We start from the raw sequence: 23,725 nt of genomic DNA on the forward strand, positions 1-23,725 counted from the left end.
GATCCTCGGCTTGGGAGAGGTGTTAGTCTAGCGGCACTGATGAGTTGTGAAACAACGAAACAGGTCTGTATGTCGATGACTAAAATATATTTTATAAAGCTCCCCTCTTTGGTAGAGCACTCTCGTAAATTATCTTACTCGCTACTGTATTTAGCTGAAATAATGCGAAGCTCGCAATTTGTTTACAAACAAAACGTTTGAGCCCTCTACGAGTAGCGGACGGATGTCTATTTAAATACGCATTCCGACAGTTTAATTTCGGCCACCGATTCCGTAGTCAGGGGGTAGGACTGCCGACTGTCATCACGACGGTTCTAGGTTCGATCCTCGGCTTGGGAGAGGTGTTAGTCTAGCGGCACTTATGAGTTGTGAAACAACGAAACAGGTCTGTATGTCGATGACTAAAATATATTATATATATATATATATATATAAAGCTGTGTGTGTCTGATCACGAATAGGCTCCTATATGCTTGACTATTATAGAAAACTGATCACATATAATGATAGAAGATGCATCGAGACACTAGAATGGGCATGTTTTATCTGGCATAATGATGATTCATTAAAATTGTGGGGTCTGCGTACGCGCCTGATCCGAAAAATACGGAAATAAAAGAATTAAAAATTTTAAAAAAATCGTTTACAATTGTTGTTGATATAGATGTACATAATAATACTTTGATAAGTACGTTTTAACTTAAATAGGGATGGTATGATAAAATTGTGGGGTCTGCGATCGCGCCTGGCCTCCATACAATTGAAATACGCACACACTTTAATAAAGACTTTTCATATCTATCTGGGTAAGTATACATTGATAATTGTGTTTCAGTTTGAAGAAATATGGCATGATAAAATTATGGGGTGTTCGTTCGCCCCTGACCTCCATAGAATGGAAATATGTCAAAAAGTTTAACACGGTGTTTTAATATAGACCCACAGAACAGTGTGATAAGTGGTTCAGTGTGAATAGGTATGGTATAATAAATTATGGGGTTTATCTATTTTATTTTTACTTTCATCATATTTTGCTTTAGTTTTGATACCCCCCAAATTCGAAGCTATATATATATATATATATATATATATATATATATATATATATATATATATATATATATATATAAGTATTATTATTACGATATTAATTTTTAATTTCCTTTAGACACGAGTTGTTCATCCTTTCAGGAATAATCAGAATACTGCCGCTCAGGAGATTCGATCCCTGATAGAAAGCTATCTATGACTCCATTAGCAAGTAACAAACCTACTCAGCCAACTTTAACTGCAAGAAATATTGTTGAAATTTAAAAAATTATTTAGAAGTTTCAAAATGTCCGTTAATAGTGATCTAATGATTATGACATCGTGATCTACGCATAATTATGTATATATATATATATATATATATATATATATATATATAATCTTTATATATATATATATATATATAATCTTTATATATTTATATATATATATAATCTTTATATATTTATATATATATATATATATCTTTATATATTTATATATATATTTATATACTTGTATATATTTATATATATATATATTTATATATATATTTATATATATATATATATATTTATATATATATTTATATATACACATTTATATATATAGTTATATATATTTATATATATATTTAAATATATATATATATATATTTATATATTTATATATATATACATTTATATATATATATTTATATATATATTTATATATATACATTTTTATATATATATTTATATATATATATTTATATATATATATATATTTATATATTATATATATATACATATATATATATATATATATATATATATATATATATATATACAGAGAGAGAGAGAGAGAGAGAGAAATAAAAAGGAACCCACCGTATTATGTGTTCATCAATCTCGATATTAAGACGAAATGTTGATGAACACATAATGCTGTTTTTTTTTTCCTTTTTATTTCTCTATTTTGTCGGAATAATATTTACATTGTTTTATCATCATATATATATATATATATATATATATATATATATATATGCGTACATTTGATCTAAATAATCCTCAGAAGTATTGCTATTGAACTCCTAAATAATATAGTTGCCCGGCAACTCGTTATTTTAAACACATTTTCTAGTAATAATTTTCAACTTGAACATTAATTCAGAATGTTTCCGTTAAAAATATTATTGAACAGTTAAAAATAAAGAATTTTCTTTCGTTGCTTTATTGATAAAGTGTAATGTGACACCTGCCTTAGTCTAAAGAAAATCGATACTTAACCCTTTAGGAATACTTGTCGTTTTTTTTTTAAATAATATTCTTCTGACTATTAAAAGAACTAAACTTTAAACCCTGATGGCAAATTATTTTTTAGGAAAAAATAACGCAACGATGAGATTTTTCCTCTGAGAAAGATCGATTTTATTCTCAATTTTTAATATAACTACATGTGAAAAAATTAACGTAAAAAAATGGAATGCAGAATTGGATTTCGCTTTTAGAATTTTAAAGAAAGATTTCAGCTAGAATTACGTCTGTACTTTCTGGATATCGACTGACACAGCCACCACCTGCTCACCAAATCTAATAAGTGTAACAGTTATTTATCCTTTTACACCCCTCTCTTTTTCCTTGTATATCTGTCGAAGTATTACATTTCAAGACTATCTTTATTTCTATATGACCACATTGTATCTTTTTATGTATCTTTTTTTTTCATTCTTTGAAACCCGCCGTATACAATATTGCAACTTAAAACGTAAATGGCTTCTATTGGAGTATTATAAGAAACTCCGGGGAGTAAAGCGGCGACACGTTTGCTCCCATTACATTTAAACATTACCAGGGTTATATAGTTCATTAGCAGAAAAATAGGTAGTAGATCAAAAGTCTTGCAATCTTAGGGAATGAAGTAGAATTTATTCTAGCGTCTAGGGAAATCAACGGTTGAAAGGTAAGAGTTGGCTGCTTGTTGAGCCAGACTGAATAATATGTCGAGAATAGAACATATTCCATGAGTTTATAAAATCATATTCTATTGAAGTACTTGTGAAACAGGCACCGGGAGGTGACATTGCGGGGATGAGAAAAATAGTGTTTTTTTTAATGCCCATTACATCGATCCTTTGAATCGTAGAACTCACGTATGCATAGCTTTTTGTCATTATTTTACAAGGTAGTCACCGCATATCAAGGCCCGGGAGCCACTCGGGGATAAGGGACATTGTGTGTACACTACGTTAGTGTTGGAAATTTTATAAAATGTCTTACTTAAGGAGACGGTTCATCAGGAATTTGTTCACATTGGACTTGAAGACATCCAGGTTGCAGTCAGCTCAGTAACAGGCAACCGGATCAGAGTTCCACAGGCGTGCAATTCTAAGAAAGAAGCTTTGTTCATGGAATCTACGTTTTGACTTTGGCACAGATAAACGGTGGGGGAAATCGTTGACAGTGGTTTAAGCCAGACGGGTGTTTTTCGTGAAAGATTGGCGAGAGGGGACTAGAGATTGGAGTTCAGACGAGAACCTGCCATGGTAGTAACGATAAAACCCAGACAGGCTCGCAACGTCTCTCCTATTTTGTACTCTGTCAACGAAGGATAGGCTGTTTTTAGCACCCCTGCCCAGATGTGGCAGCAGTACTCCATCCTTGGACGTACTTGGCTTTTATACAGATAGAGAATTGCATCAGGGGTGAGGTATCTTCTGGAGCGATAGAAGGATCCTACCATTCTTCCAGCGATCTTGGCAACTGACTTGATGTACGTATTCCATTTCAGGTCAGGGGTAAATATCAATCCCAGAAACTTATAAAAACATGGAGCTTCCCTTAGACGAGAGCCACCCATATCACTTGATGCCAGATGGAGATCAGATCGTCGATGATGTAAAGATAGGAGCTTGGTCTTAGATACATTAAAAGTAACCAGCCACCTCCCCCACTGTACCACGCGCTCAAGATCAGAGGAGAGAGACTCTGAGAGAACTTTGTCATTTACAGTCTTTCATGTGTTGTCATAGATGGTCGTGTCATCAGCATATATGTCAACGAATGATTTAAGTAAGAGAGGTGGACCTAGGATGGACCCCTGAGGGGCTCCAGCATTAATATTGATGGCCTCGGATTTCTGCCCATCAACTACTACTCTTATGAGCCTGTCGGATAGAAATGATTTTATGATCGAGAAACCATTTCCAGTTATACCGTAGCTGGAAATCTTGTGAAGTAGGCCATATGCCATACCTTGTCGAAGGCATTTGATATGTCAAGAGCAATTGCCCTAGAGAGGAGATTCAGAGAAATTCTATGAGATATAAGAGTTAGTACATCTTCTGTAGATCTGGCAGAAGATTATTTCTGTTGAGGTGGTTGACGACTTCTCTATTTAATACAGATTCCCGCAGCTTACTCATGACACACAGTAGACTTATTGGTCTGTGCTGATAGGGAGAGGACTTATCACCTGAGTTCTTAAATACAGGGCATACTGATGAGGTGTTCCAGGCTGTTGGGAAGCACTTCTCTTTAAGGCAATGCTTAAGCAGTTTTGTGTGTATGGGGGCAAGTTGTAGTTGAAGCCTTTTCAGCACAAGTATTGGAATGCTGTCAGGGCACGTTGCTTTATTGGAGTCAAATTTCTTGATTAACTTGGCGACATTATGCACGAAGCAAAATAAGTATTTTGCTTGGATCTCCACTTGTACATTCATAACACTGTTTATATTTAGAAACCTAATGCATTATTTTCAACATATCAATTTATCTATCTCTATGGTTTTAATTGAGCGTAGCATAGTAGACACAGCTTCATCTCATGAAGCAATGATCGCATGTTTTATACAGTGTAGGCGTAGAAAGCAAACATCATAGTAGAAGCGAGTATATAACGGAATGTATCTGCCTTCATTACGCTTGTTACAAAGGTAGCGATCTTTATATCGAACAAAGGTTGACAAAGATAATGTAATATCAAAAGTACATATATTGGTTTATGATAGGGGATTTGTTTTAGTTTTACTACACATTCCGCTATTACACCCTATGCATACGGTATGTTAGTTCTCCGGCGAAGGTATTTGCACAGTAAGCAGTTTGATGCAATTAACACTGGTTACTTAATTCCAACACTAATGTCGTGCGTGGTTTAAAAATACTTCCATAGACTGGGCTGCGAGGAACATTTTGGTCTTTAGATCCCCCTTTAAATGTAATGTGAACAAATATATACTTTCTTAACAACTGAAATTAGACATTTTCACAATATTTGTCCCTAATTCAAAGTGGGCATATTGAATGGAAATCGCTCTAGAAAAAGGATGAAACCACTTGATGTAAGATAAAAATTAAATACTACTTAAAGGTAAAAAAATGATAAGTGTTAGATAACTAACTTCCGATTCATAAAACTATAACTCTACCCGGAAAATAAAAATAAAAACGTTCATTGAATTTTCCGAGTTAAGGGCAAAATAAGGGAAGCAAAAATTGCGAAACTCTTCATTTAATTATTCATAAAAAACAACAATTTATCACCAGTTGCAATCTGACTCGTTAAAGCTTGTGAAATGTTTGTTTTAGTTTTACTTATTAATCACATTAAACTCCAATTTAGTGAATGTCGCATTCCGATGCATTCAACCCTGTAGAATATGGTTTCGTTTCTGTTCAGGTGTCATGTTGTTCAGTGTGAATCTAATAGACAAAAGGTTGTCTCCATACTTAAAAACTCTTATCTCTCCTGAAATTAATAGTAGCAGAGCAGCACTAGGGGACTCACATTATTCACGGTTCTTAATGAACTACTATTTATGGGTCTCTAACCAGTTAAACTAGTTTTTAAGGGATCAAAATAGGACATAATTGGAAAAACCGTAATACGTTTTGTACATTCATCTTAGTTATTTATAATCAGTTCATATAAGTATCAATTTGCTACGATGCTAACGTCACCAACTTTGAATGCTAGAGTTTTTCGTTATGGTTCGATTATAGCTGATGGAATCCTAACACTTTTTTTTAATTTTGAAATCACAACTCTTAAATAAAAATATGAAATCTGGACGGATTAAAACATCGTATTTAAACGTATTTCACGAGCGGGCAATGCTGTGCGCACCTCCCATAGTGATATGAAAAATGCAAATTGATGATATCATCGAAACAACTTAGCAAACGTGTAATAAATAATCTAGGAATGCCAACCTACTATCGGCTTAATGCTTAACATTTTTTTAAGATGTAGAAATAGAAAAATTATTGCAACATTTCATACTTTAAATATAGCAAGTGAAACAAAGCTTGGTTTTTTCGTCTTTTTCATGGACTGATCAAAGCTGACAATTAAGTCTTATAATTTTGAAACGTGAATAAAAACATATAACGCATATATTTTTAATAAAAGCGATAAACATGTCTATTGAATCAAAAAATATTTATGTATGTATCTGTATATTTACGATCAGCTGAACGCTGTTTGTGTAAGTAAATTCTTTGTTTGAAAAGTTAAATTCTCACATCGTACAACGGCCAAAGTGTGTATTTGTTCATATGGGTGTCTCCTGCCAGGGTGTATATGCATCATAATAGTGTATAAAGATTAGGCGTGTTCTCTTTTTGGGGCGTACACGCTTGTATGCTTTAGTGTGTTTGCTTCCCCAAAGGCTTATAAATACTTGAAGAAGATTAGTTGCATATAAAATCATGTGTGTTCGCAGATTGTGTTTCATCTAGATGTTTAGGTCTTAAGCATTAAATTATTAGCAAATTGTTTCAAGTTTGAATGTGATTTTAGTGCCACAATTAAGTTTTATCATGCGAACGTAGTCTGAAGCACATCACATGACTGCTATTTTTACGTTTCTTTTGCAATCAGTTGGGAAGCCGTAATAACGTACCGTTATTTCTTGTTTTTGTTTTAGTTTTCTTCAGATATACTTTTTAAAGGTGGATTTTAACACATCCTAGGGATCGATGGATATAACTGAGATTTTCTTCATAAAGTATTTAGCTAATTAAATAAGAGGATGGCCTCAGTTAGTGTCTCTCTTATTTGATTATCAAGGCTATGACAACAGATTATTCTTATCATTGTTTTGACTCTCAAGTAAATATCCGACACAGACACATTTAATCAACTGAGAACCTTATCGCTATATATATAAAAAAGCATATGAGATATTAACGGATACACACTTAGAACGTCAAAAGAATGAAAAATATGCTGTTGTCCTAGCCGTAGTGATTATGTTCTTTTCAGAATAAATTTTACATTGAACTCTGACCTTATGACAGCAATCTAAATTTCTGTGTGAGATTTTTTTTCAGCTGAGAACAGTAAGGCGGCACTATACGAAACACAACAAGAGAGGACAAAGGGGGCAAAGTCAATACTAGGTGAAATGACTACGAAAATGAAAGAACAAAAACGAAGAAAACGATACAAAATGCTAATCAGCAATAAACAAGAAAACAAAAGATGGTGTTGCTTGACACTTTCTGAGAACAAGAAAACACTTAAATGAATGAATCGTACACATGAACTTGTAAGCAAGTTGTCATGAATTTGTCTGAGACAATTTAGAGGGCTACAACCTTACATCCATCTTTTTATTTTTCCGTAACAGAAAGAAGGCAAAACCTGGGAGGGTGAATTTTCTGGTGACAGATTGATACATGTCAGTCTTATTACAATATGCGTGGTCCCCCCTCCTTGACCAACAGCCACGCCAACGCTCTTCCTGTGATCGTCTTCTCCTTTGACTTCTCTTCCGATCGCGTCGTCGTCTCGCACATCGCCAGCTGTTGAGGGGGGGCGCACAGATCCTTTATTAAAAAATAAAACGCAAAAAGTTCCGGAACATTTTGCAAATATCAGTTGCACTGTGTGTGTGGGGAGTGCATGACATGATAATGTAGAATCGTGTTCTTTTATTTATGCCAGTTTACCTCGAAAAAACTACTAACTGCTGCAAACCTAAGACTATCCCAGTTTTCTTTTACCGTCGCAAAACTGTCGCAAACTTTATTGACCCTCCTAAAATTGCTTGTATATATATTGACCTCCATTGTTCGTTCTTTTATTCCAAATCCATGCCACACACTGATTAACTTTTTATGAGCTGGTTGACATAATTCGTCCAGATAACTTAATATAACGTAATTAATAAAGAGGGAATTGGTTCACACATGCTTTGCACGTATTAGTTAGATGTATCTGTCCATTGTTTACATTCCGTATGCCGCTATCTGCCTCAAGTCGTAGAGCATTGTGTTTGCTGTTATTACCATACACGTTTTTAAATAACTATGGACAATAATCAATGTATGTTTATGAAATGCAAAAATTCGCAGCGGTAGCTTAACTATTGCACTTCATAATAAAAGATTGTTATGATGGAACATACTTAACATCATAGGATAATTACCCTTTAAATTAATTAAAATTAACAATAAATAGTTCACACTATAATTAAGGTTGTAATGCAATGTTGTGATGTTGTAATGCAATGTAATGTAACGTATTCAACCTCTTTTTGTCGAACGGTATCCTATCTATTGTTCTGTGGATAAACCTACGTCTCTTATTTATCTATTTTTGGAGTTTACACTTTATTACACTTAGTCAATAATACCACAGTATAGGATTAATACATTTACTTAATTTTTTCTTGATATTGCACTGAGCTATTGCATTTATTCTATATTTATTTCCTGTTTTATTCGTGCCTGCTGACCAATGAATGAACAAGAAGGATGTATTCACTTATTCATTGCGGACTTTTATAGTCATCCTTTAGTGGTTGTTTCACGACGTTTCGGCAAACAAAATTTATCTTGCCTCCTCCAAATCTTTAACCGTATTCTCAGCAATTACTGCTTTCAATTGTTGTTGTCGTTTCACTATGCTTTTGCCCAAGTAAACTTCTGACCGGGTTTGGTAAGGACTGAAACCGTTATCTTCAAACAATGCTCACCTGTAACCGTAGAGATTCACCTTCTCTATCAACTGCGCCACGGGCCCCGAGTCCACATTTATTTATTATCTGATCTTCTGTTGTCGGCTCCGTACCGAATGGTATATTATTTAATTGATTGGAATGTCACAACAAATAAATGGTAACGGTAGTAGTTCATAATGTATACACAAATAAAAAAAATCATCTCAATAAGCATTACAATTAATTAAATACATATATAAGAAGTATTTAATTTCGTAAACACATTTTTTTCGTTGAGAGAGACACACTGTTGAGCCATATTTTAAAGCCGGTAGGTGTTTCAGTTTATTTACTCTGTTCTTTTCCTGGTTCAAATGAAATTGCACATAGACACCTTCTAAAGTTGGGTTCTATCAGCAAAGAACTGATGGTGACGAAATTATTTTCAGTTAAATTATTCAAGCATGTAATGAAAGCTTCTTTATCATTCGCTTTTTTTTTTATCCAGCTTTTATCAATTTCCTACGCGATGCCTCTTTAATGGTGGCCGTGGTCTGAAAATCGCATTTTCCATGACAACAATGTCTGCTTTTTTCCACTCTTTTCACTAATTCCTCAGACATTTCAAACCGGTCTATTAATACTTTATTACGTTTACTTTGACTGCAAAAACTCGCCACCTGAGCTCATTTCGTTCATTCAGATTCTTCTAGCGACTTCATTACCATTATTTTATTTGTTATTCCTAGCAATTTAATCTTGTTTTTACTGCAGTACATTCTGTAGCAAAAATAGTTACCATTATGTAAGAATTTCGGTAGAGTAGATAGTACGAGAAAAATATAAAACAATCTATGTAGAGGTACATCGACAAAACATACAATATGGTCGTCTTCAAATCTAATGTATACTAGTTCTTGTTTAGCCTCTGCTGTAAATAATCCATTTCCACCCCCTTTCACCACTAAATATTAATATGCTGTTGTCACAGTGACCTGTATATATTCACTAACCCTTATCCTCGGTTGGCTTTCGGTCCTTCATAAGTGGTGAATGCTGATGAGTATTTCCCTTTTGGTTTATTTCAGCAATATTAAAAAATATGACAACCTTAATAAGACGTGTGTTCAAAGCATGTCGCTATTCATACTATATATTATCATCTTTCTTTGTGTTCAAGGCACTTATAGATGATTCGATAAATATCTATCTTTTCACGGATTTAAAAAAAAACATGACGCTGTGTCCGTCAGGCATTTCTTCTAGTATACGTCCCATAGACTCCCAGAACACCCCTGCTGTCTGCTTTTTTCTCTCATAGATATATATCGTTTTTGTTGATTTATTACTTTCGGATAAAATTTATACAACATGCTTCTCTTTCCAATCGTAAAGAAAACTAATTTCATGCATATGCAGAATTTAAAACTTGTATTCGTAACATGTAACTTGTTTCTCTTTCTGACTTTACCTTCAATGAGTTTAGACATAAAACAATGAGCTGATCATATTTGCGATGACTTTACATCCCATGGCGCTTTGTCGGTCTAATGTTTCTTATAATTTCAGTCAGAGACCGTGGGAACATCGCAACAAATAAGTGCATAACTTATCAATTCCTCCTGAATAGTTTATACATAAAACACTTGTTACACTTGTGTTTTATTAATTGCGTATAAAACAATATTTGTTCTATCTTTAGGGTTTATGTATAATTTTTATCTTTTTAATATTATTTCGTGTATTAGTTACATATTGTTAAATAGTATCTCCCATTCACTGTTTTATGTTGAATATATATGTGCACATGTAATTATTATATTTGTTTTTTGTGTTTCTACTTACACTCGTATGTGTAAGCCAGAAATAACAATAAATGCTAAATGGCGAATTCGTGTCCGACTAAGTTATACCCGAACATAAATTATTCTTTTTCTACTACTTTACAAATTTCTTAGATATTTCAAACCAGCCTGTTCATAATATATTAGAGTTACTTTTACTTCAAAAACCTTCGATCTCAGTTTATTTCGTTCAGGTTCGTTTAAAGGATTATCTATTATAAACCTATTTCACATTGCCTAATTTCTACTGCTCTACTCGTTATGTTAAAGAAAGTTACCATCTTTGAATATTTTCAGAAGAAAATATAGTATCTGTAATATATCAAATAAAGGTAATAGCTTGGAAAAGTGGTAGAAAGACACACCAAGAGACATATATCAAGGAGAGAGAAATGCGGCGACAAGCGGAGGAATAGTTGAAAAGTAATTGATAAGACCGACTTACCAGAAAAATAAAAATGCTTGTACATGTATTTCTGAAAACATAACTACGGACAAACTAAGGAAAACAAGCATAATACTATATAGATCATAATATAAAAAATATGAGCAATAAATAAAATAAACTTTTTAAATTAATATTTGTGTGTGTGCGTATATATATATATATATATATATATATATATATATATACATCTGTAATTATGAATAATAAAATCTACTGATAAGTAGAGACGATTGTAATAAGGATACTTTAGTGTAATATTAATTAGTTAGGATTGCTTTTCGGTCCGGGCGCAATTTAGAAGAACATGGATCTAATAAAAGGTTACGTTCCAAATTTCGTGCAGATTCCCGAGTTCGATAGGAGAAGGATGAAGATAGATCAGCAAGAAACGCTGTGAAAATAACAGCAAAGTTCAGATAAACAGTCTGAATCATCCAAAAATTCAAAGCGTAAAGATTGAGGTACAAATTGCTAGAAGAGTTTTCGTGCGATACACCCAGGCATTAGGTCAAATGCAAATAATATATCTGCAGTTTTGCAATACCAATATTTGTCTTTCTCAAATACGCATATTCACTGCACATAAATAAAATCATAGTCAATCAAATGTTGCTGTCTGTGATCAGATATCTGCTGATATGCCTTTGCCATTTCTTGGCTCCAGATCTGTCTGCTTGCTGTGGATTTCATGAATATTCAACACTGAAGCAAAGAAGATGCGGCACTGCCAATATAGATGATATGTCAGTCTATGTGTCAAAGTCGAAATCTAATTGAAGAGGATTTTTTCTGTTTCTTGTTTATTTTTTTTTTTTTGGAATACTAGAAAGTAAGTACTTTTTTTTTTTAGTTTCGTACGATGCCGACTTCAAAGGGAACAAGTTTGAAAGCTATCTGCAAAGATCCGTGACTTCTTGTTCAACCCTGCTGTGGAAAGGCACAACTCCAAGTATATATTTCAATGTCAAATGTAAATATATGTTGTGTCTAAATAGTATCGGGATTGTTGTCACAAGCAATTCGTTTTAACCTTTTATGACCTGAATTATGATGTAAATGATTAAAAAATATTTATTGTTAATTTTAGTTAGGTGAAAGTGGAATCGTACTATGAGTTCCTTCAAGGAAAACATTATTAACTCCGATAGTAAAATTACTACTGAGTGTATTTGCTATTTATAAACTTTCTTGATTATAATCCATATTGCTTGAAGAAAGTTTATTTATGCCAATAAACGAAATCAACGCTTCTATGGGACAGATGGCAACATACTGAATGTGAGACAGGGACAATTGCAATTTGGGGGTATTTGGCATTTACCTTGATACTGATCCAATACGTTCAATGCGTATTTGAGTCGATCTCCAATTTATTTCTGTTGTTTTATTTATGTATTTATGATTACTCGAAATATTTAAACCATGGTCATAAAGTGTAACTGTAAACAATCTACATGGTTTCATTTATATAATTATCAAGAAAAATACTGGTGCACACTCTAGAAAACTTATCTATTTCTCGTGAAACTGAAGAAAATTTCTCTATGATTTATACACAAAGTAGCACAATTTAAAGTATTAGTTTTAAAATAAAAATTCGCAATCAATGTCATTACTATTAATACGAACAATGCATCTAAAATATTGTTATATTATAGTCTTTGAATAGATGTTTTTTTTTTTACATGGGGTCACAACTTATCAAGGTTCGGAGGTCACTAAGGGGTAAGGGTTGTCTCGTGTACAGTAATCAATGAAATAGTATTGTAGTAATCATTAGTATTGGAGATTTGATAGAGTGTCTTACTTAAGGGGGCGGTTTGTCAGGAATTTATTTATGTTGGATTTGAAGACATCAAAGCTGTAGTCAGATGGGGAACAGCCGAGAGGAACAGAGTTCCACAATTGTGCACTTCTGAGAAAGAAGCTCTGCTCATGGAATCTTCGTTTGGATTTAGGCACAGATAAAGAGTGGGGAAAATTATTGACTGTAGTTTCAGTCAGACGGGTGTTTCTCGTGAAAGATTGGCGAGGGAGACGAGATATGGGAGCTCAGACGATCATTTGCCATGTAACTAACGATAAAACAAGGAGAGGCTCGCAACGTCTCTTCTGTGGGAGAGAGGTTGCAGCGAAGAGATAAGGGCATCCCCACAAAACCACGAAGTCTATCGTACTCTGTCAAGGTAGGATAGGCTGTTTTTAGCAGCTCCTGCCCAGATTTGGCAGCAGTACTCCATCATAGGGCGTACTAGGCTTTTATACAGATAGAGAATTGCATCAGTAGTGAGATATCTTCTGGAGCGGTAGAAGGATCTCACAATTTTCCCAGCGTCCCAGGCAACAGATTTGATGTACGTGTTCCATTTAAGATCAGGAGTCAAGCTCAAACCCAGAAGCTTGTCAAAACATGGAGCCTCTCCATCCATTTCAATTGATGCCAGATGGGGATCACAGCGTTGATGATGTAAAGAGTGAAGCTTAGTTTTGGATGCATTAAAAGTAGCCGGCCAACTTCTTCCCCTATTGTACCACGTTCTCAAAATCAGAGAACTCCCTTCCCCTATTGTACCATGTTCTAAAGATGAGAGGAGAGAGAATAGGAGAGATCATGATTGTAATTAGGATAATTTAGTGTAATATTTATTAGTTAGGATTGTTTTTCGTTCCGGGCGCAATTTAGAAGAACATGGATTTAATTATAGGTTCCGTTCAAAATTTCGTGCAGATTCCCGAGTTCGATAGGAGAAGGATGAAGATAGATCATCAAGAAACGCTGTGAAAATAACAGCAAAGTTCAGATAAACAGTCCGAATCATCCAAAAATTTAAAACGTAAAGATGAAGGTACAAATTGCTAGAAGAGTTTACGTGCGATACACCCAGGCATTAGGTCAAATGCAAATAATATATCTGCAGTTTGCAATACAAATATTTTTCTTTCTCAAATACGCATATTCACAGCGCATCAATAAAATCATAGTCAATCAAATGTTGCTGTCTGTTATAAGATATTTGCTGATATTTGATGTGTTGCTATAGATGGTCAGCATTAATAATGTGGGCCTCCGATTTCTTGCCCATCAACCACTATTCTTATGAACCTATCAGCGAGAAATGGTTTAATGATTGAGAAAACATTTTCAGTAATATCGTAGCTTGCAATCTTGTGAAATAGGCCCTTATGCCATACCTTATCGAAGGCCTTCGATATGTCAAGATCAATTGCCCTGGAAAGGAAACCTTTGTCAAGAGATTCACTTACCCTATGTGATATAACTGTCAGCACATCTGCTGTAGATCTTGCAGAGCGGAAACCATATTGCATGTCACTAAGAAGGTTGTTTCTGTGTAGGTGGTTGACTACTTCTATATGTAATATGGATTCCAACAATGTACTCATGACACACAGGAGACTTATTGGTCGGTACTGAGAGGGAGATGACTTTTCACCTGAATTCTTAAATACAGGGCATACTGATGAGTTTTTCCAGGGTGTTGGAAAGAATTTCTCCTTAAGGCAACGCTGAAACAGTTTTGTAAGTATGGGGGCACCTTCTGGTTGGAACTTTTTCAGCACTATAACTGGAATGACGTCAGAGCCAGCTGCTTTACTGGAATCACGGTTCTTGATTAGCTTGGCGACCTCACGCACATGTATTTGTATGTTGCATAGCGTGTTGTCTGTTATAGGAGGAAATACAGGGAGTTGATGGCCAATTTTCGCATATGTTAGAATTTGCTGCAAAGTTCTTGGCAAATAGGGTGGTCTTGTCTGATGCTGAGGAGATGACCTTAGGTCCATTGATGATAGTTGGGATAGAACGCACGCTTCTGTTCAAAATCCTGTTTGCTATTTGCCATAACTAGTGGGAACCAAGCCGCTGTTCAGCTACTTTGGATGTAACAGATTGTGCATATAGCGCTCTTTCATGTGTTATTACTCTTTTACAGTGGTAATTATTGCACATCACTGGATTTATATAAGTAGACCAGCTCATAGTTGTTTGAGAACATCAGATTAAGATTTTCTGGGGACCGTTATTAATTGTTTATGGTTGCTGTGTCTGCAATATTATTGAATTACTCTGCTTGCTGCTTCTCAGAATGTGTTGCTCCTAGTATGTTCATATACGGCCAATGAATAATTATTGGAAAATTTTTACGAAACCTAAAACAATAAAATTTACTCTATCTGAAAAAAGAACTTATTGCCTGGGATTTATGTATAAATATTTAATTTTAATAATATAACTCAAAGTTTAGCTTCCACCGGACGTCCTATACATACGTCACAAACTTGACAGAAGGGCTATCATGCCTTATAAGATACTATCGAAGAAGGTCGAAGGACATCTCAACCAAACAATCCAAGAATCTCTCCCAAGATAAGAAAATATCATAAACTGGAATGAAAATAATAATAATATATATATATATATATATACACACACGCACACACATGTACATACACAATCTCCCGACTAGTAATATCCATCACTTTTTACACTGATAATTGCGTAAGCAAGAATACTATTCTCTGTAAGTATAAACATAATTTTTAAAAACGGCGATATATATATATATATATATATATATATATATATATACATATATATATATATATATATCGCCGTTTTTTGCAAAACTCTGAGATACTAGTAGATATTTTGCTTAGAAACATTGAGCAAGCTCAAGCTACGAAGTGTTTTATGTGATCCACAGGGAGGAACTTCGTGTGGTACACAGTTAAAATATCAACATTCGCTTAGCAAATAAGTGCTTCACTATTTCGTAGCGTACCGCTTTCCCACCTACCGGCCAAGTGAGTTTCTTCGGAGGTGCACCCCCCAGCGAATTAAACCCGCTCCGAGATAATAATCTAAAAATGTCAACGATTCAGCACAGAACATACTGCGCTTAACTTTCTAAAATGGTCACTCATCTGGTAATGCCCTGGCTCATTATATATGGTTCTAAATAAATACCTTCCTTTTACTCCTGTTATATATTTACATCCCTGGATGTACAGGATTTAAAACACAATAATATTATAGTTCAATCCTTGGATAGAATAATTACTACACATTAGTGCTGACATTCATACCAAGGAATTGTATATCCTGTTTGACACAACACGATTATAATGAGGAAATTTATAAACTTACTTTCGTTCTTTCATTGCGTCCTGTGTGATGGGTTGCTCCGATGTGTTTTTAAACAAGTGAAGAGTGATACCCTACTAAGTCTAAAGTTATTTTGCGTCTTGTTTCATAGATTGACATTCTTTTCTGGACTCCAGGAAACATCAATAAATTAACACCGTCTATAGTGTATTTATTATACGTGTGTGATTAATATCGGAAAACATAATCAGTTAGGGGCACACTCATCATAATGTATGATAGCGGTTACGCTCCAACAGTGTTCATCACATTTCAAACCTCACCCGGCCCTCCACGAACTCCGGCACAGTCGCGAAAAAATGATAGTAAAGGAAAGACACAAAAATATGACTCAGCTATTTTTTTCAGTTTTGCAAAAGTCATTTATTACGATTATTTTCCAAACAATGCCTGTTTCTTGATCTTTTATTGTTCATTTTGTCTGCCAGGAGCTGAACAAAACTCTACCGACTCAACACCAGTTAACTTCACTAATTTGCATACACAGATTGACGGCGGCTACTGCTAATATTTTCCGCAGACACCTATCCTTCGACTCCGGCTGATATTTTCACACGCCCTGTTACAGAGAACTAGTCCCATGGATTAATACGAGCCTTCATATTAAAAAAACAACTTTATTTCCTATTCGACAAAAACAAGAGCAATATGATAAAATATATTACATTGTTTTGCTTTGCATTATCCATTGTTTTAATAAGAAATAGCATGCCATCGTACGTACTTTGATGAAATTACTATTGTGCCATTTCTTTTTACAGTGGCAATATCACTGATAAAGGTCAAGAGGCAACTCGAGGTAAAGGGTTAAAGCGTGTACAGTAGTCAATTGGACAATACAGTAATTGTCAATAATGGACAATCAGTAAATTTGTGAACTCAAGGGGAACGGCTTATCAAGAACTTGTTCACATTGGACTTGCAGACAACCATATCGTAGTCAGCTGGAAAGCAGGAAACGGAAGACAGTTCCACAGGCGGGCAATTCTAAGAAAGAAGCTTTGTTCATGGAATGTGCGTTTAGGTTTAGACAGAGATAAAGAATTGGGGGAAATATTGGGAGAGATTAAGCTAAGCCAAGTGTTTCTTGTGAAGGTTTTGCGAGCGGAAACCATAGATTGAAGCTCAGTCGAGCACTTGCTATAACAATAATGATAAAACAAAGACAAAATCGCTACATCTCTTCTGTGAAAAACAGGTTGCAGGGAAGAAAAAAGGGCATCTCCTATGAGGCTACAAAGTCTATTTTGAACTCTATCAAGGCAGGAAATACCATGTTAAAGATAAGATTACTCTTTTTGAATCCAGGAAATTTAATTAAATTCACACGCATTGGAGATTTATTCACACTCAAACGGAATGTATTTTATTTTATTATTAATGTTGTCAAGCATTAATAATGATTAGCACTCTTTTCCTAATATGAGACTTTATAGGAACAATAAAGCAACGGAAGAATAACAACTTATAAGTGTTATCCAAAGAACACAACACGAAACAGACATGAAGAACGAAGCTCAATAAACTGCATAATTCTTGGACTGCCAAAAGCACCATGAATTTATTAATATTTATTAGAAAACGAAAGCTTTTCAAAAATATCAAATTCTAAAGTGTCTCTCTTTTCTAAAGATATCATGTAGTATCTTTTGGCAAAACAGAAATCTGTTTATTCACCTTCTTTTTTCATCTTTTGTGTGTATTGCGTCGTTATGAAATCTGATACAGACAATATTGGCAGAACGCTCTGATTTCAATTTGAACGTTTTCCTAAAGATATATTCGATAAAGAAATAATTTGTTTTGTGTCCAAAACAAATTATATCGCACGCATTCTCTTTCCCTCTGCGGGTTTATTACTCTTATACTTATGTACTCATATGTAGAAATAAATGCACATCGCTTTAGACTAATCTTAGGGAATAATATTTTCAATGATGGGACAGAACTTATAAATATGTATATATATATATATATATATATATATATATATATATATATATATATAAATATGTATAAATTGTTTCATGTCTCTGCATAATTGTGACAATAAGATATGTCATATATAATGAAAATATATATATTATGATATCATATTCATATACGTACTCACACATACACACATTTATATATATATATATATATATATATATATATATATATATATATTGTGTACAGAAAGTTTGTATGAGGTAAGTCATCGGTGCCGTCGTTTTCAAAGCGAATAATTAGGGACTTATTTTGTCTAAAATGTCTGTAAACAAACTAATACAATGCGCTTATTAATCGGCTTATCCTTTTAATAGAGCACTCTGCTGGAGTTTTTTTTTCAAAAAAACATAGCTAATTATATATATATATATAAATATATATATATATATATATATATATTTATATTTATATAGTAACTATATGTAGTAACCATATGGTATGACAATACATTTGATATGATGCTAATTTTCGCTGTTGAGCAGGAAATAAGGTTCAATCCCGCCCAAAAGATTTAATAGTATTTGTTAAATTTAGGTAAGCATGCAGCATTATATCTAGAATACCAATAGCAAGTTAAGAAATCCTGGAAATTTAATTGATTCGTTGGTTGATTGTTTTTGTTTTACGGCATATCAACCCTTTTCATGTTATTTAATGCCGAATCCGGTGATTTTGAAGAAAATATTTAATAGAATATATTTGTTTTTTGCAAGTAAGTTTCTATTTTACCCATAGTTGGGACCATAACAGGTACTACCACTCCGGGTCAGAGTGGACCTGGGAGCAATGTCAATTAAAGGGTAGTTTCACACCTCCCAGAGCCCGCAAGCTGGGGCTTTACCATCGGATATAGTTTAAGGTAATTTAGTGATGGTCCTTATCTCAGTTAAGACGTTAATAAAAACGAAGCTTTTCGGTAGCCTTCGACTATAGTCCGTCATTTAGTTTACGTTATAGTTAGGATGTAAAAACCTACCACATGTACAAACAGTAATAATGAGTAACTAGTTAAAAGTATGCCGAGGAAAGGAAAAAAAAGAAAGGAAAGAATTTCACGCGCAGTATCAGCGGAATCAGCTTCCATAATGGGGACAAAAATGGATGGCCACATTCAATGCCGCCAAGACAAAACTGGTTTCATTCAATAATTACAAGAAACCTTCTCTACCACCTATAGCAATTGCCAACGACTCTTTATCTGAGAGTACGTCTCTCAACCTCCTTGGCCTAACGTTCACAGGAAACATGAGTTGGAACAATTACATCGAGGGCAAAGCCAGGGCCGCTGCGAGGAAGGTGGGCTCTCTCTACCGTGCTAGAAAACTTTTAACACCCGAAAGTATCCTGTACCTCTATAAGGCCACCATTCGCCCATGTATGGAGTATTGCTGTCATATTTGGGCTGGTGCATCGGCTACTAGTCTCTCGCTCCTTGACAGGGTTCAAAAGAGAGTCGCAAATCTGATAGGCCCTAAACTGGCATCTAAGCTTCAGCCTCTGTCCCATCGTCGAAACATTGCATCCCTCTGCCTGTTCTACAAGTATTATAATGGTGAATGCTCTGAAGAACTGCAAGCACTTGTGCCCCCACGACGTGAACACCCTCGACAGACCCGACAAGCTACAAAATCTCACCCCCACACTGTAGAGATCCCTAGATGTAAAATATATTTCTACTCCAGTAGTTTCTTCCCCAGAACTGCTAGACTTTGGAATTCCATTCCAGGTCACTGCTTCCCCAACTGTACTGACATGCGTAAGTTCAAGTGCAACGTGAACCAACATCTCGCTGCCCTAATCCCTACATAGTACCCCAGTAGATGTTTCCCCTGATAGTAGCTCCCTACACCAAAGTGGCAATGTGCCTTGTTTTGGGGTGAAAATGTAAAAAAAAAAAAAAAAAAAAAAATGAGAAACCTATATATATATATATATATATATATATATATATATATATATATATATATATATATATAGGACGTATGTACTATAAATAAGTTGCTTACTTTTTTGTACATGCATTTATCCTTGTGTTAGACTCTTGGAAATCTCAGTATGTTATTGGTACACATCTTATGTAATAACGAATAAATACTTATAATTTCATGTTGAAATGAACAGCTGCAACAAGAATCAAAATACACACTAGTTAAGCGTGATTGTCACGACTGGTCAATTTAAAAAAGGCAATGTGGGCAGGAGGAAAATGAATAATAATAAGATACTATCAAATTATGTTTTAAACTTGAGAAAGATGCCACAGAGTCTATAAAATGAGTCAGACGTTTTGGAACAATCTTGCAGGAAACTAGCATGTGTGTTTGAGTGGCATAAACTATTCAAGGCAGAAACAGAGTATGTGTAGAATGATTAGATGTGTAGGAGTAGTATAGACGCCAGAACAATATATATATATATATATATATATATATATAGAGAGAGAGAGAGAGAGAGAGAGAGAAAAGATTTAGGTAAAAATGCACTTTCATATAAATACTTGAATTTATTGAAGAAAGTATCGCTACCAATAACAAATATATATATATATATATATATATATATATATATATATATATATATATATATATATATATATATATATATGTAGTAATTTATAAAATATATATGGCGATTAAGCTACACTGAATATTCTGCGTTTCATCCAACTATAGGATTCGTCTGACGAATCCTATAGTTGGATGAAACGCAGAATATTCAGTGTAGCTTAATCGCCATATATATTTTATAAATTACTAACTAGCTCTACCTACGTATTGAGCACTTTTGAAGTAAATACTTAAAGTTTACGCATAAATCTATACTTTCATATATTAAATTTATGCGAATAAATGAAGTAGTTATATATATATATATGTATATATATACATACATATGTATATATATAAATGAAAACATATATACATATATATATATATGGAGAGAGAGAGAGACGGAGAGAGAATGGAGAGAAGGAGAGGGAGAGAGGCAGAGAGAGAGACAGTCATTGAGAGATAGACATTCTTCATCATTCTATGTTCTTGTTTGTACTATTCTTACAATAAACCTCATTGTATAACTCTGACCCTTGTTTGTATAATCTCGGATTATTATTCTAATTATGCTATTCATATAATAATTTTACTTATTCGGCTTATATCAAAATTCACGATATTACACACTTATATATATATATATATATATATATATATATATATATATATATATATAGTTTTAACGGTATAATTGAAACATACAAATTTTCTGACATTTGGAAAAGGAAAGTGCTCTTAGAACCCTGTGAAGTTCTACTCCAGGAAGAAGAACTGTGAACATTATCTTCAATCTCCGGCAACTAGAGGAGAAAGCGAGTGAGCAAGATAAGGACTAAGTTATTACATTTGTTGATTCACAAAGCGTTCGTTACCATCTCCGGGGATGCTATGTGGACTGTTTTGAGGAGGGTCGGTATTTGAGACAATATGTTGAATGTGATAGTCTCCTTCCACTGAGGAATGGTGGCGATAGTACGATTTGGCTGTGAACAAAGTGAACCTTTTGATGTGTCAAATTGATGTAAGTATGTGTCCTTGCCTCGATCGCATTTGCTCTTTTTTATTGAACGTTTAGTAACGATGAAGTGGGCGATTTTTTTAACAAACAACGGTCCAAGGCTTAAATCAGGACATCTGAACATATTGTTGTTCATTTCTTTTATGCAAATTACTGTGCTCTTGTCATCAATCCTTTTGATGATATACTGAACATCGTCAATAGCTTCTCATTGAAAATATCTTATTTACATACCTCGGATCTGTTCTATCTGATTATGTTCAATTTGAAAAGTACATCACAAGTAGAATGAATAAAGCTAGTGTGGAATTTAAACAGCCGCAATCTGTCTCTAAAACTGAAACTGGCAGTCTACAAATCTGCTACTCTGCCTACTCCTATGTATGGTGCTGAAAGGTAAGTATATAACAAGCATATAACTCAGTTCTATACCCTCTGTATGAGATGCCTGCCTTCTATTTGGAGGTTGGATGTCAGCATTGCGTTCGAAATAGTGAATTATTCGAGAGATGTGAAATCACTAGTATTGAATCATTTTTGATCAGGATGAAAATGCGGTGGTCTGGTCATCTTGTAAGAATATATGAGTCAAATGTTCCTGAGTGCCTTATGCATGTGGTGCCACAGAGCTGAAAATTGCATACCCAACCCTCATTCATTTTCTTCGAGGAAAGACTCTATCAAATATATGAAATATACATACACCAAATAACATAATATATAATATATATATATGTATGTATATATGAATATATATGTATACATATATATATATATATATATATGTCTATATCTATCTATCTATCCATCTATCTCTCTATGTAGTTATCTCTCTCTCTCTATATATATATATATGTATGTATATATATACAGAGAGAGAGAGAGAGAGAGAGAGAGAGAGACACACACACAATCAGTCAGGCAGACAACGAGAGAGGGGAACGTGAGAGATTTATAAGGTTAATTTCGATACAAATATAATTAAATGCAAATCTGTTAATAGTTATTTTTAAATCTATTTCCAAAATTTCTAAAGGCATTATAATTCTTTTCTAAGCTGATAATCATTTTTGGATATGGAACTATTATTCAATATAAAATATTTTATCTTTATAAATTGTGTGCGTATTTTTTCTAAATGTAATTACAATAATTTGGAATTCATTTCAATTTTTAATGACAATAAGACAGAAATGCGCGAAGCTTGTCATCTTATCATGTAACTATTAATGACGATGTTTCAATTATCTTTTATACCATAGCGTTTATTTCTCCGGAAAAAGAATGTAAACTCTTCGTCTTTTTTTCTATAGCGAATGTTAGTTTTCACTTTACGCCCGATGTCTCTGGCAGAAAAGAGAAACTGGAAAGAACAAAAAGTAATAGAATCAAATTTTATATAAAATATGGATTTTCTTTAACTAGATACGTTTTCTTAATTATCGTCGTTGTTAAATACGAGATGCAAACGTAATTCAATGCCAAGATTAATTTTATGATTGGAGAATATGAATATATTCACTAATGTATTAGCGCAAAGGTATAAATCAAATATCACGAAATCTAAATGCACAATTATGCATATAAAATCTATTATGTAAATTACCCCTGAAGACCTGAAGCTATTCGAGGATAAGGGTTAATTTATGTAAAGTGGTAGTTTAGTAATGGTTAATGGTGTAGATTGTGTGGAATTTAAATTATTTTAGGGAGGGCTCAACAACAAC

The sequence above is a fragment of the Euprymna scolopes genome, chromosome 25 (genome assembly GCF_053919585.1).
Source record: "Euprymna scolopes isolate OS-2025 chromosome 25, ASM5391958v1, whole genome shotgun sequence".
Lineage (NCBI taxonomy): Eukaryota > Metazoa > Mollusca > Cephalopoda > Sepiida > Sepiolidae > Euprymna > Euprymna scolopes.